At 36.2% G+C, this 15,324-nt stretch overlaps 1 protein-coding gene and 1 pseudogene across 2 annotated transcripts in view; one reads left to right on the top strand and one right to left on the bottom strand.

The window, feature by feature from the left end:
* The window catches only part of FAM117B (family with sequence similarity 117 member B), a 114,438-nt gene that overhangs the window by 87,782 nt on the left and 11,332 nt on the right, over window positions 1-15,324 (bottom strand). The window lies entirely within an intron of this gene.
* On the top strand, window positions 14,167-14,486 carry LOC308630492 (transcription factor BTF3 homolog 4-like; annotated as a pseudogene). Its single transcript has one exon. The product of its transcript is annotated as a transcription factor BTF3 homolog 4-like (transcript).

Below are 15,324 nucleotides of genomic sequence, written 5' to 3'. Positions count from 1 at the left end.
TGAAAACTGAGGGGATCATGTGGAAAAGGGTTCAAAGTAGTCTCAAAGAGCTGAGAATAAATATTAGCTAACAACAAGCAAGAACAAAGGCATCTCCAGGCGAGGTGGCACCTGTGTGTAATCCCAGCAACTCAAGAGGCAGAGGCAGGAGGATCTTGAGTTCAAAGCCAATCTCAGCAGTTTAGTGAGGCACTTAGCAACTCAGCAAGACCCTGTCTCTAAACAAAAAATAAAAAGGGCTGGGGATAGTATTGCTCAGTGGTTAAGCACCCCGGGTTCAATCAATGGTATCAAAAATTAAAAAAAGAACACAGGCATCTCAGTTCTACAACCTCAGGGATCTGGATTCTGCCAACAACATGAATGAGTTTATGGAAAAACATTCTTCCCAAAAGTCTCTAGCCAAGAATTCAACCCAGCTAATACTTGATTTTGACCTGTGAAACCCTGGAGAAAATAATTGGAGACCCCTTCCTGCCTTCACTTCTACCTTTAGAACTTGGAATTAATAAATGTGATTTATATTAAGCTGCTAAATTTGTGGTTAATTCACTGATTCATAGAGAAATTCATAAGCAATTCCTGCAGGCTCATGTCCTATAAGTGAGTCAGGATTAATATTATAAGGCAAATGAGGCACTCATCCTGGGAACAAAATTTACTAAATAATTTGAGATTAATTATCCATAATGAACAAACTATCAAAAATTTAAAGACAGGATTCAATCCTACATTTGCATGACTCACCTTACTTAATCTTGACCCTGTCAGATCTTAGCTAAACATCTGGTAATTTCTTACACATTTTTGAAAAATTTTGTATTTAAAAAATACTACTTATTTCAATTGCTGAACTCTTTGGTATCTTCTTATAGTTTGCATCCAGAGTAAGTGCTTCACTTGCCTGACCCTACACCTGATGCCAATTTGGGGGCTAACTGATCTTCTACAAAACGCCATTAGCCACACAAATCACTGAACAGTTCAAGGACCTTCCAGACTGCTCTATAATGTTGCCAAGTCAATCCTTTCAAACATTTTAGTTTTGTCTAATATAATGCCACTGCCAGTGCCAAGGACAGTGAAAAGAACACAGTCAAAACTTTGGAATCAAAATATTCTTTGGGTCAAAACATACAATTTCAAAAAGATAATTAATTAAATGTACTCAAATTATCAGAGTTAATGACATCTTTAAAGAAACATCATGGGATAATTAGTCATTATTTGTGAAAATGAATAGGAAACATAAATAAACTGAAATGTATTATTTGCATATAAAAATAGTTTTCTGGATTGCACTGGTAGAACCTATGGTTCAACATGCTTTTGTTTTTTTAAAATAATGATGAGTTCACAGGGCTGGGGATGTGGCTCAAGTGGTAGGGCGTTCGCCTGGCATGCGTGCGGCCCGGGTTCGATCCTCAGCACCACATACCAACAAAGATGTTGTGTCCGCCAAGAACTAAAAAATAAATATTTAAAAAATTCTCTCTCTCTCTCTCTCTCTCTCTCTCTCTCTCTCTCTCTCTCTCCTCTCTCACTCTCTCTTTAAAAAAAAAATAATGATGAGTTCACACAGTGCTGTCCACATATTTCCACCTAGTAGCCCTTGAATCAGTGCATGTTTTCACAATATTTAACAGGGAGAAAGGAGTCATATGTGGCTTCTGAACAAACTTCTGGTGTACAAAAACATTAAAGCATCATGGCACACACTTGCAATCCCAGCTATTTGGGAGGTTAAGGCAGGAACAATAGTAAATTCAAGGTCAGTCTTGGCAATTTGGTAAGACCCTGTCTCAAAATAAAAAAGCACTGGAAATATGGCTCAGTGGCACCCCTTGGGTTCAATTCCCAGTTCTGAAAAAAAAAAAAAAAAAAAAAAACAGGTGGGAGATACTCAATATCCAATGTCAATGTCATATGAGTTTAATAATCCAACAAAGTATCTAATATATAATGTACATAATAGCTTAGGGAATATTAGAAGAAACAACAAATGAAATAATGTTAGCTAGTAATGAAAAATATTTTTTCAATAAAAGCCAGTAAAATTGTACTGAAATGAAGCCCAATAAAGAATTTATCCACAGCCGGACGTGGTGGCGCATGCCTGTAATCCCAGTGGCTCAGGAGGGTAAGTCAGGAAAATCTCAAGTTCAGAGCCAGCCTCAGCAACTTAGTGAGACCCTGCCTCTAAATAGAATATAAAAAAGGGCTGGGAGTGTGGCTTAGTGGTTGAGCACCCCTGGGTTTAATCTGTGGTACCAAAAAAAAAAAAAAAAAGAATTACCCACAGTTAAGTGATACATAGCAGAGCATTCTCAGCACAAGTGCTGCTGTATAGGTTGGATGCTGAATGTGCCCCCAAAGGCTTGCCACCAGGGTGACACTCTTGGGAGGTGGGGACTAGTAGAAGGTCTTTAGATTACTGAGGATGTACTCTTGAAGGGATATTCTGGGATTTTGACCACCTCCTAATTCTCTTGCTTTCTAACCATGAGGTGAGTAGTTCTGCTCTGCCAAGTGCTCCCACCATGATGTGGTCTTACCAATATCCAAAAGCAACAGGGTCAATCACATACTGCAATCTTCAAAACTATGAGACAAACTTTTTATAAGTTAATTCTCTTAGGTATCTTGTTTTAGTGATAGAACACTAACACAAGTACACACTCAGAATCCAAAAGTTCAGTTTTTGATCACATTCAAATCACAATTAACTCAATATTTCTAGTACCAATCAGAAAATGAGGTAAAATAGCTAACTTTTAATGTTCACTGTGCTCTATTTGTAACAGCAAAGGAACATCTAACAATACCATACAGCAACAAAAAGGTTGAAGAAATACACCTATTAACATGGAAATTGTCTCCAACATTTTAAGTGGAAGGAGTAAGTTATAAAGAAAATGAATGTAAAAACACTATTTCAAATGCTTCATTACTCTGAAGCTAAAAATATAATTTTGTGCACAGTAAATGAATAAGAGGCTCTGAGGTCTGAAAGGCCCAGGTCTGTAAACTAGTTCCACCACTTAAAAGCTATGTGACCACTAACAAATTAACCTCTACATTAAAATGGTGATAACATCCACACACAAGAGCAAGACAAGAATTAAGTTAATGCAAAGCACTTAGCATTGTAGTTGCCATCCAGAAGGTATTCCACAAATGTCAACCATAGTTTCACTATATTTTATATTATTCACAGACTTCTGAATAAATCTCTAAAACTAAAACTTGGAGAGGAAGAAATGCCTGCAGTTCTGGTTAATATTAACTAAATAAACACACTATCTCTAGAACTGATTATCACTAGAAACTACACAGAATATATAGAAGTTTGCTGGAGATTCAAAAGAATAAATAATAGCAAGTAAACCGGGGAACAAAATAAAAACTTGAAGAACTGATATGGAAGTGATTCTCTAAGCTTTTCCCTTCCCATATGTCCAGACTAGATTCAAGGGCAGCCCGCATCTTGGAACTAAAAGGAGAAGTGGATGGGAAAAGGCCTAGGAGAATCTTTCTTCCTGGCTAAGCTATTGGGAGAGGGGCCCCTCTGCAGGATGGAGGATGCAGGTGGAATCCCAGTTCTCTTTTGTATTTCTTGCCCTGGCCCAAGGCAAGTACCAGTCACAAAACTACATTCCTGTAGCAATAACCACAGTGACATATAAAAAAACTCTTTCTGTATAGAACAGTCAGTAAAAGAAAACTCCCTGTGATTAGAAGAGTGCAGGAAAAAAACAGGTTATTTCTTCCTTTTCTTGCTGTCACCATTCTAGCCTAGAGACAGACCAAGTTGTAGAAAGTGAGTGAGAGTGCAGAAAGGTTTAAGATCCTGGCTTTATAGTAAGAAAATGGCTCCAGGGAGACAGAATGTGAAGATAAACCATGGAGAAGGAGGAGCTGGAGGAAAAGGAGCCCTCACTTTGAAAACTAAACTGACACTAAAACCACAACCCACAGAAGATAGCATGATGCTATATAGTTTGAATTCTACCAGGTTGACCTACATTTTAAAAGAAAAAAAAAAATCAGCATTTTCCAGATGTCTCTGATAGGACTCTTTAGAGGAGTAAAATAGTCAAAATATCCAAAAATACAAGAGACACCAAACGTAAGATGACTCAGATTTTGAAATTATCAAAAACCTTAAAGCAGCTATTATATTCAAGTTCCCTGGAGTAAAGGCAAATACATATGAAATTAATGAAAAGAAAACTTTTCACACAGAAATTATTAAAAAATATATATGGAAAATTTAGAGCTGAAAAACATAGTAACTAAAATAACAATCACTGTCCATTAGGTGTTTAGCTCAGTGGCAGAGCACTTGCTTAGTATAGAAGGCCCTGGGTTTGATTCTCAACCCTAAGGAAAAGAGGGGAGGGGACAAGTAAGGGAAAAAAATAAAATAAACATCACTGTGTAGGCTCAACAACAAAATGAACATGACAGAACACTGACTTAGTAAACTTAAAAATAAATCAACAGAAATTACCCAATCTGAACAAGAGTAGAAAAAGAATAGAAAAAAAAAATGAAAAAAGCCTCAAGTAGCTGTGAGAAAATACCAAAAGGTTCCTATCACTGGAGTCACATAAGTACAAGAAGGAAAAAAGTACAGGAGATAAATTTTAATAAAATAATGACTGAAAACTTGCCAAATTTCATGAAAAACATAAATTTACAGATTTGAGATGCTCAGTGAACCCAAAGAATTTAAATTTATGCCTACAAATAATCACACTGCTAAATATCAAAACTAAAGTAAAAAGTATTCTTCCAAGTAGCTAGAGAAAAATAACCTATAAGAGAACAATGATTCTCATGATTATAGATTTTTCATCAGAAATCACAGACGCCAGAGGACAACAAATCACTTTTAAAGAATGTGAGATTCGGGGCTGAGATTGTGGCTCAGTGGTAGAGTACTTGCCTGGCATGTGTGAGGCCCTGGGTTCGATTCTCACCACCATGTATAAATAAATAAATAAATAAAAATAAAGGTTCATCCACAACTAAAAAATATATATTAAAAATAAATAAATAGGGGCCAGGGTTGTGGCTCAGTGGCAGAGCGCTTGTCTAGCATGCATGAGGCACTGGGTTCAAACCCCGACACCACATAAAAACAAATAAAGCATTATTTTAAATAAATAAATAAGGGCTGGGATTGTAGCTCAGTGGTAGTGTGCTTATCCAGCATGCAGGTGGCACTGGGTTTGATTCTCAGCACCACATATAAATGAATAAATAAAAAATAAAGGTCGATCAACAACTTAAAAAAATGTTTTAAAATAAATAAATAAATAAAAAGGTCTGCCAACAACTAAAACAATATTTTTAAAAAAGAATGTGAAATTTGAGATTTCTATATTCACTGAAAATAAGTCTATCAGGAAGATGTTTCTGGATAAAGAAAATATAATTTATTCAAGAGCAAAAAATTGTCTCAAACAAATGTTAAATGTGGGTCTTCAGAAAATAGTAAAATGATACCAGAGGGAAACTAGAATTAAAGGAATAAAACAGAGCTAATGAAATAATAAATACATGAATATGTAAAAGGTTACTTTTCTCTCCTTAAATCCATTAAAATAATTATTGAAAGGAAAACTGTAATGCGAGGCTCAGGAGACTAAGGCAGGAAGATAGCAAGTTCAAAGCCAGTCTCGGCAACTTACCAAGGCCCTGACCAACTCGGCAAGACTTTGTCTCTTTAAAATTAAAAAAAAAAATTTTTAAAGACTGGGAATGTGGCTCAGTGATTAAGTGCCCCTGGGTTCAATCCCTAGTATCAAAACAAAAAAATTATAATGCTAATGTGGTTTTCAATGTATAAAGATGTAATATACAGTACGACTATAACAATAAATGAAAGAGGCTAAAGAGACATATAACTCTAAGATTTCCACATTTCACCTGAAGTGTTAAACATTAATTTTAAAGAGAATATTAAAAGTTAGAAATGTATATTGTAATAACCATAACAACCACCAACAAAAAAATCTATACAAAAAGATACAACCAAAATAATCAATACATATGCCAATAATCCCAATGGCTTGGGAAGCTATGGCAGAAGGATTGCAAGTTCAAAGCAAGCCTCAGCAACTTAGTGAGATCCTGTCACAAACAAAATAAAAATAAAAAGGGCTGAGGATGTGGCTCAGTACCTGGGTTCAACCGGAAGGGAGGAAGGGAGGAAGGGAGGAAAAGAGGAAGAAAGGAAGGAAGGAAGATAGATCAGTACATATATTAAAAAGAATTACTAAAAAATTGTCAAGCAGCCAGGCCCAGCGGTGCACACCTGTGATCCCAGCAGCTTGGGAGGCTGAGATAGGAGGATAGTGAGTTCAAAGCCAGCCTCAGCAATGGTGAGGCGCTAAGCAACTCAGTGAGACCCTGTCTCTAAATAAAATACAAAATAGGCCTGGAGAGGTGGCTCAGTGGTCAAGTGCCACTGAGTTCAATTCCTGGTACCAAAAAAAAAAAAAAAAAAAAAAAAGTGAAGCAATTCATAAAAGGTAGAAAAGAGAAGAAACTAGAACAAAAGAAGAAATGGAAAATTAAAAAAAAAAAAAGCAAACCTATATCCAAACATACCAATAATTCACTAAATGTAAATCGTCTAACATAGCTAATTAAAAGAGATAATCAAATATAAGAAAGTTGTAGTTTTGTGGGTTGGTTTCTGTGTCCTCTATTCTGTACCATTGGTCCACCCGCCTGTTTTGGTACCAATACCATGCTGTTTTTGTTACTATTGCTCTGTAGTATAGTTTGAAGTCTGGTATCGCTATACCACCTGATTCACACTTCCTGCTTAGCATTGTTTTTGCTATTCTGGGTCTTTTGTTTTTCCATATGAATTTCATGATTGCTTTCTCTATTTCTACAAGAAATGCCATTGGGATTTTGATTGGCATTGCATTGAACTTATAGAGAACTTTTGGTAATATCGCCATTTTGATGATGTTAGTTCTGCCTATCCATGAACAGGGTATATTTTTCCATCTTCTGAGGTCTTCTTCTATATCTCTCTTTAGGGTTCTGTAGTTTTCATTGTATAAGTCTTTCACCTCTTTTGTTAGGTTGATTCCCAAGTATTTTATTGTTTTTGAGGATATTGTGAATGGAGTGGTTGTCCTCATTTCCGTTTCAGAAGTTTTGTCGCTGATATACAGAAATGCCTTTGATTTATGCGTGTTGATTTTATATCCTGCCACTTTGCTGAATTCATTTATTAGCTCTAATAGTTTCTTTGTAGACCCTTTTGGGTCTGCTAGGTATAGAATCATGTCATCTGCAAATAGTGATAATTTAAGTTCTTCTTTTCCTATTTTTATGCCTTTAATTTCTCTCGTCTGTCTAATTGCTCTGGCCAGTGTTTCGAGAACTATGTTGAACAGAAGTGGTGAGAGAGGGCATATCATCTCACTCCAGTAAGATTGGCAGCCATTAAGAAGTCAAACAACAACAAGTGCTGGCGAGGATGTGGGGAAAAGGGTACACTTGTACATTGTTGGTGGGACTGCAAATTGGTGCAGCCAATTTGGAAAGCAGTATGGAGATTTCTTGGAAAGCTGGGAATGGAGCCACCATTTGATCCAGCTATTCCCCTTCTGGGTCTATTCCCTAAAGACCTAAAAACAGCATGCTACAGGGACACGGCTACATCGATGTTCATAGCAGCACAATTCACAATAGCAAGACTGTGGAAGCAACCTAGATGCCCTTCAACAGACGAATGGATAAAAAAAATGTGGCATTTATACACAATGGAGTATTACTCTGCATTAAAAAATGACAAAATTATAGAATTTGGAGGGAAATGGATGGCATTAGAGCAGATTATGCTAAGTGAAGCTAGCCAATCCCTAAAAAACAAATGCCAAATGGCCTCTTTGATATAAGGAGAGTAACTAAGAACAGAGTAGGGAAGAAGAGCATGAGAAGATGACTAACATTAAACAGGGATGAGAGGTGGGAGGGACAGGGAGAGAGAAGGGAAATTGCTTGGAAATGGAAGGAGACCCTCAGGGTTAACAAAATTATATACAAGAGGAAGTGAGGGGAAAGGGAAAAATAATACAAGGGGGAGAAATGAATTACGGTAGAAGGGGTAGAGAGAGAAGAGGGGAGGGGAAGGGAAGGGAGGGGGGATAGTAGAGGATAGGAAAGGCAGCAGAATACAACAGACACTCATATGGCAATATGTAAATCAATGGAAGTGTAACTGATGTGACTCTGCAATCTGTATACGGGGTAAAAATTGGAGTTCATAACCCACTTGAAACAAAGTGTGAAATATGATATATCAAGAACTATGTAATGTTTTGAACAACCAATAAAAAAATTTAAAAAAAAAAAAAAAAAGAGATAATCAAGACTAAAGTGCTGAGGCTATATATAGCTCAGTGGCAGAGCACTCGCCTAGCATGTATTAGGCACAGGGTTCGATCCTTAGCACCACATAAAAATAAATAAAGGTATTCTGTCCATCTACAACTACAAAAAATATTTTAAAAAACACAAGACCCGGATAGCTACATGCTGTCTACAAGACAGCCCTTTAAATACAATATAGAAAGGATGGAACTATAAATACAATTATCAAAGTACACTTAGAACAGGAAAACTACCAGGGCTGGGGTTATGGCTCAGCAGTAGAGCACTCGCCTCACACCTGTAAGGCCCTGGGTTTGATCCTCGGCACCATAAATAAATAAATAAATAAATAAATAAATAAATAAAGTTATTTTAAAAAAAAACAAGTAAAATTACCAGTGATAGAAAGAATGACATAGTAAAAAGTTTAATTCACCAAAAAAGATACAATACTAAATGTTAATACACATTTTTAAAAAAACTTGTAAATAGAAGAAACAAAACCTAACAGAACTGAAAGAAACAGAAAAATCAACAAATTTATTTCAAGAATTCAATTACTTCTCTCTCAGTAATTGGTAAAATACACAGAAAATCAGCAAAGATATATAAGACCTAAATACCACTATTAATTTGGCTTAGAATACTCTACTCAAAAATTGCAGAATACCCAAGGGCACATGAAACATCTGTTGAAGTGTATCACATCCTGGTATACAAAACAAACCTTAACAAATTTATAAGAAAAGAGATCATATATATATATTCTCTGAAATGGAATCCAATTAATAAATGAGCTATCTGGAAAGCCCCCAAATATTGAGAAATTGAACAAGACCCTTCTACATAATCTGTGGGTCAAAGAAGCAGCTTCAAAGGAAACTAGACAATATTTTGAAGTAAATTAAAATTAAAATACAGCATTTCAAGTTTTGGGATACATCTAAAAGCTGCTTAGCAAATTATGTATACCATTACATGCCATTATTAGATAAGAAGGTCTCTAGAGACCTTGTCCTGCGCCTATTAGAAGAAAAATTACTCCCAAATCTCCATCATGTCCATTTAGGAATTGAATTCCTCAACTACACTCCCAAAGTGCAAGAAGTAGAATCAAGAATCAATAAATTGACCGGGCGCAATGGTGCACGCCTGTAATCCCAGCAGCTTGAGAGGACAGTGAGTTCAAAGCCAGCCTCAGCAACGGCGAGGTGTTAATAAACAAGTCAGTGAGTCAAGCACTCTACCAACTGAGCTATATCGTAAATCAAAGGAAGTGTAACTGATGTGATACAGCAATCTGTATACGGGGTAAAAATGGGAGTTCATAACCCACTTGAATCAAACTGTGAAACATGATATATTAAGAAATATGTAATGTTTTGAACGACCAACAATTTAAAAAAATAAAAAAATAAACAAGTCAGTGAGACCCTGTCTCTAAATAAAATCAAAATAGGTATGGGGATGTGGCTCAGTAGCCAAGTGCCTCTGAGTGCAATCCCTGGTTCAAAAAAAAAAAAAAAAAAAAGAAAGAAAGAAAGAAAGAAAAAGAAAATCAATAAATAGGATGGTATCAAACTGAAAAGCTTCTTCTTCACAGCAAAGGAAATAATGAAGAACATAAAGAGAGAGCCTACAGAATGAGAAAAAATATTTGTCACCTGCACCTCAGACAGAGCATAACACCAGAAAAACAAGCAACCCAATCAATAAATGGGCAAAAGAACTAAACAGGGACTTCTCACAGGAGAAGAATTATGATCCGTCAAGCAATATATTAAAAAAAAGGTTCAACACCACTAACAATTAGAGAAATGCAAATTAAAACTTCCTTGAGATTTCATCTCACTCCAGTCAGAATGGCAATTATCAAGAATACAAGTAACAATAAATGTTGGCAAGGATGTGGGGGAGAAAGTACACTCATACATCACTAGTGGGACTGCAAATTGGTACAACCACTCTAAAAAGCAGAATGGAGATTCCTTAGAAAACTTGGACTGGAACCACCATTTGACCCAGCTATCCCACACCTTGATCTATACCCAAGGACTACAGAGATGCAGCCACCTCAATGTTCATAGAAGCTCAATTCACAATAGCTAAACTGTGGAAACAGCCTAGATGCCCTTCAATAGATGAATGGATAAAGAAATTGTGATATATACATACACAATGAAATATCACTCAGCCTTACAGAATAATAAAATTATGTCATTTACAGGTAAATGGACAGAGCTGGAGAATATCGAACTAAGTGAAATAAGCCAATCCCCAAAAAACCAAAGGCTCAATGTTTGCTGATCCATAAAGGGGTGGGGGGAGAAGCCAAGGAAAGACTAAAGGAATTTTGAATTGAGCAGAGGAGTTGGGGGAGGAGATGGTGGATTGAGATGGACAATTATTACCTCTATGTATGGGTATAACTGCACAAATGGTATGACTCTACATCATATACAACCAGAGAAATGAAACACTGTGCTCCATTTGTATAAAAAAATAATTAATTAAAAAAAGAAAACTTGGAATGGAACCACACTATTTGACCCAGTTATCCCACTTCTCAGCATATACTCAAAGGATTTAAAATGAGCATTCTATAATGACAATGGCCACATCAATGTTTACAGCAGCTCAATTGACAATAGCCAAGCCATAGAACCAACTTAGGTGCCTTTCAATAGATGAATGAATAAAGAAAACGTGGTATACATACAAGGGGATATTTCCCAGCCACAAAGAAGAAGGCATTTGCTGATAAATGGATGGAACTGGAGACTATCATGCTAAATGAAATAAACCAATCCCAAAAAACCAAAGGCCAGGGCTAGAGTTGTAGCACATTGGTAGAGACATGTGTGAGACACTGGGTTCAATTCTCAGCACTGCATATAAATAAATTAATAAAATAAAGGTCCAGCAACAACTAAAAAAGTATTTTTTTTTTTTACAAAAACAAAAAAATGGGGCTGAGGTTGTGGCTCAAAGGTAGAGCACTCACCTAGTATGCATGAGGCACTGAGTTCAATCCTCAGTACCACATAAAATAAAATAAAGATATTGTGTCTCCACCTATAACTAAAAAATAAATGTTTAAAAAATTCTCCTAAATTTTTTTTTAAAAAGCCCAAAGGCCATATCTTTCTGATATGCAGTTGCTAATCTACAATAAGGGGGATGGAGGGAAGAATAGAACTTCACTGGATTAGATAAAGGGGGATAAAGGGAAGGGAGAGGAGATGGAAAACACAGTAGAATGTTCATATATGAATGTTAACTTCACATCACGTACAGCCACAAAAATGGGAAGTTATGCTCCATGTATGTATAATACGTCAAAAATACACATCTACTGTCATGTATATCTAAAAAAAATAAAAAATTTTAAAAACACTTAAAAAATAAAAAAGATCTCAAATTAATAATTTAAACTTCCATCTGAAAAGCTAGGGGGGAAAAAAAAACTTGGGGCTGAGATTGTGGCTCAGCGGTAGAGCACTCGCCTAGCACAGGCGGGACCCAGGTTCGATCCTCAGCACCACATAAAAATTTAAAAATAAATGTTTAAAAATAAATAAATAAATAAATATTAAAAAAAACCTAGAGCCAAGTCAAGTAAGAGGAAGAATATAATAAAGACAGGAGCAGAAATTCATGAAATGACAAAATATTAAAGACACTGATGAAACCAAAAGCTGGTTCTTTGACAAGTTCTATAAAAATGATAAACTTACAGCAAGACTAACCACGAAAAATAGTAACAAATTTCTAACAAGAATGAAGGAAGAAATGAAGATACCATTACAAACTCCACAGATTTAATTAAAAGAATAATGAAACACCACAATATCATGTACATAAGTGGACCAATTCCTTGAAAGACCAAATGTACCAAAGTTCAATTCTCAAAAAATTAATTTAGGGCTGGAGTTGTGGCTCAGCGGTAGAGCGCTTGCTTAGTATGAGGCACTAGGTTCGATTCTCAACATCACATTAAAAAATAAATAAATGTATTAAAAATGGATAATCAAAATAATCCTGTATCTATTAAACTGATTTGATATCTTAAATCTAGCAAAGAAAATTCCAGGCCAAGATGATTTCACTAGGGAAATTCTAACTTAAAATTAAGAAAGAGATAATACCAATGCCAAAGAATCTCTTCTAGAAAACAGATAAGGACAAGGATACTTTTCAACTCATTTTATGAAGCCAGGATTACTCTGACACCTAAACCAAAGACATTACAAGAACAGAACATTATAATCCAATATTCCTCAGGAATATAGGTGTAAAAATCCTTAACAAAATATTGGCAAAAAGTCACTTTGGGAAAATGGTAGTTTGTTTGTTTGTTTTTTTGGGGGGTAACTGGGGATTGAACCCAGGTGTGCTCTGCTACTAAAGTAAAATCCCCAGCCCCTTTTTATTTTGAGACAAGGTCTCACTAAGTTGCATAGGGCCTTGTTAAATTGCTGATGCTGGCGTGAAACTTGCAATCTTCCTGCCTCAGCCTCCCAAGACACTGGGATTACAGGTGTATAACATCATACCTGGCTGGTAGTTTCTTTTAAACATACACTTATCATATGACCCAACAACCCCCACTCCTAGATGTTTAACAAAATAAAAACTATGTTCACCAAAAAAAGGAACCCCAAAACTATATACAAACGCTTACAGCAGCTTCATTCATAATAGCTCCAAAATGCAAATTCCCAAATATCCTTCAACTGGCAAGTGGATAAACAAAGTATGTACATCCATATAATGAAATACAACTGAAAATAAAAAGAAATTAACTACTGATATATGCAACAAGTATGTATTGCTACATGAATGAAGTTAGACTCAAAAGGTTAGGTATTCTACAACTCATTTCCATGACATTCTGAAACAAATAAAAGCTAATCAATTTATATGACCTAGATATGAAGGAGAATGACTTCAAAAGGTATGAGAAAAACCTTAGAAGTGATCAACATATTCTATATCTTGACTATAGTTATATTTACACAATTGTATTCTTTTGTCAAAATTCACATATCAAAAAGGATGAATTTTGGGCTGGGGATGTGGCTCAAGCGGTAGCGCGCTCACCTGGCATGCGTGCGCCCCAGGTTCGATCCTCAGCACCACATACCAACAAAGATGTTGTGTCCGCCGAGAACTAAAAAATAAATATTAAAAATTCTCTCTCTCTCTCTCTCTCTCTCTCTCTCCCCCCCCCACCTCACTCTCTCTTTGAAAAAAAAAAAAGGATGAATTTTAACACATACAAATACAGTTAGCAAATAGATGTATAGACAACATCCAATGGTACCCAAGACCTCCAAACCAATAGGAAATGGACATAAGTCACTGTCTCTCAACACCACTCTGCCATTTCTCCTCCTACCATATTCTCTCATAGAAAGTCATCCATTCATTCAATGAAACTTTTACCCAGTCTCAATTAAAGATTGCAAGTTCTCCCTTCCTGAATTGAGAGAAGACAGAAACAGATTAATTATAAAAGACACCATAGATCTTGCTCTTGCTGCCTGCTGGTGTTGGAGGACCCTCCCTGCTTCAGATTTACCAATAGCATGTATCAATAAAAGTTAGCCAAACTGCAGATAGGGGCAAGGGTACAGCTCAAAGAAAGGTGGTATACAGAACGGCTACCGCTCATGACAAAAAGCTTCAGAGTTCTTTCTCTGAAAAAAAAAAAAAAAACTGACTGTGAATAATACAGCTTGTATTAAAGAGTTGAACATGATTAAAGATGATGGGACAGTTATTCATTTCAACAATCCCAAAGTCCAACATCCCTGTCTGCTAATACCTTCACAATTACTGGTCATGCAGAAGCCAAACCAATCACAGAAGTGTTTCCTGGAATATTAAGTCAGCTTGGTGCTGACAGCTTAACAAGCCTTACGAAATTAGCTGAACAGTTCCTATGGCCAAGTGTTGACAGTAAAGCACAAGAACCAGAAGACATTGATGAATAGGATGACAATGTTCCAGATCTTATAAAAAATTTTGATGAAGCATCAAAGAATAAAGCTAGGGCTGGGATTGTGGCTCAGTGACAGAGTGCTTGCCTCAAACATATGCGGGACTGGGTTCGATCCTCAGTACCACATAAAAATAAATAAACAAAATAAAGGTATTGTGTCCATCTACAACAATAACAAAAAAAAGAATAAAGCTAATTATTTTGAATTTTGAATCTGGCCCGGGCTAGATTTAACAAATCAGCTATATGGTTACAAATTTTAGACACATAGAACATCACCTGTTACTAGTTCAGTAATATAAATATTTTGTATATTAATAATGCTGCTTGCTCAGCATTTTTCAGTCATTTGATTTTGCATTTTGCACTTCTTCCCAGGATCTTTTCTTTGGGTCAAAATATGAAGTATTGGTGCAATATGAGAGTGTTTTTTAAGTATTTTTTGGTGGGGAGGACCAGGGATTGAACTCAGGGGCACTCGACCACTGAGTCACACCCCCAACCCCTTTTTTGTATTTTATACGACAGGGTTTCACTAAGTTGCTTAGCACCTTACTTTTGCTGAGGCTGGCTTTGAACTTGTGATCCTCCTGCCTCAGTCTCCCAAGCCGCTGTGACTACAGGGTGTGCCACCAAATCTGAGGAGGGTGTTTTGGCTTTTACTTCTTGGTTTTCTGGGAGTATTTTTGATATACAAATTTATATATATGCATGTGGATATGTGTGTATACAGTGGACAGCAAACTGGAAAACAGTTCTATTTATCCTCTTCCTTCCCCCAGTAGAAATAAAACAAACCTTTACATTAAAAAAAAAAAAACGATACCATAAGTCACTGGGCCATAGGATTTTTAAAAAAAGTTCAACAGGGAGAGAGAATGTCCAAAACTGTAGAGCCTCAATCTTCCTTA

This window comes from Spermophilus citellus (assembly GCF_964194105.1).
Source record: "Spermophilus citellus genome assembly, chromosome: 11".
Classification (NCBI taxonomy): domain Eukaryota; kingdom Metazoa; phylum Chordata; class Mammalia; order Rodentia; family Sciuridae; genus Spermophilus; species Spermophilus citellus.
This window is presented reverse-complemented; position numbering and strand designations above follow the sequence as displayed.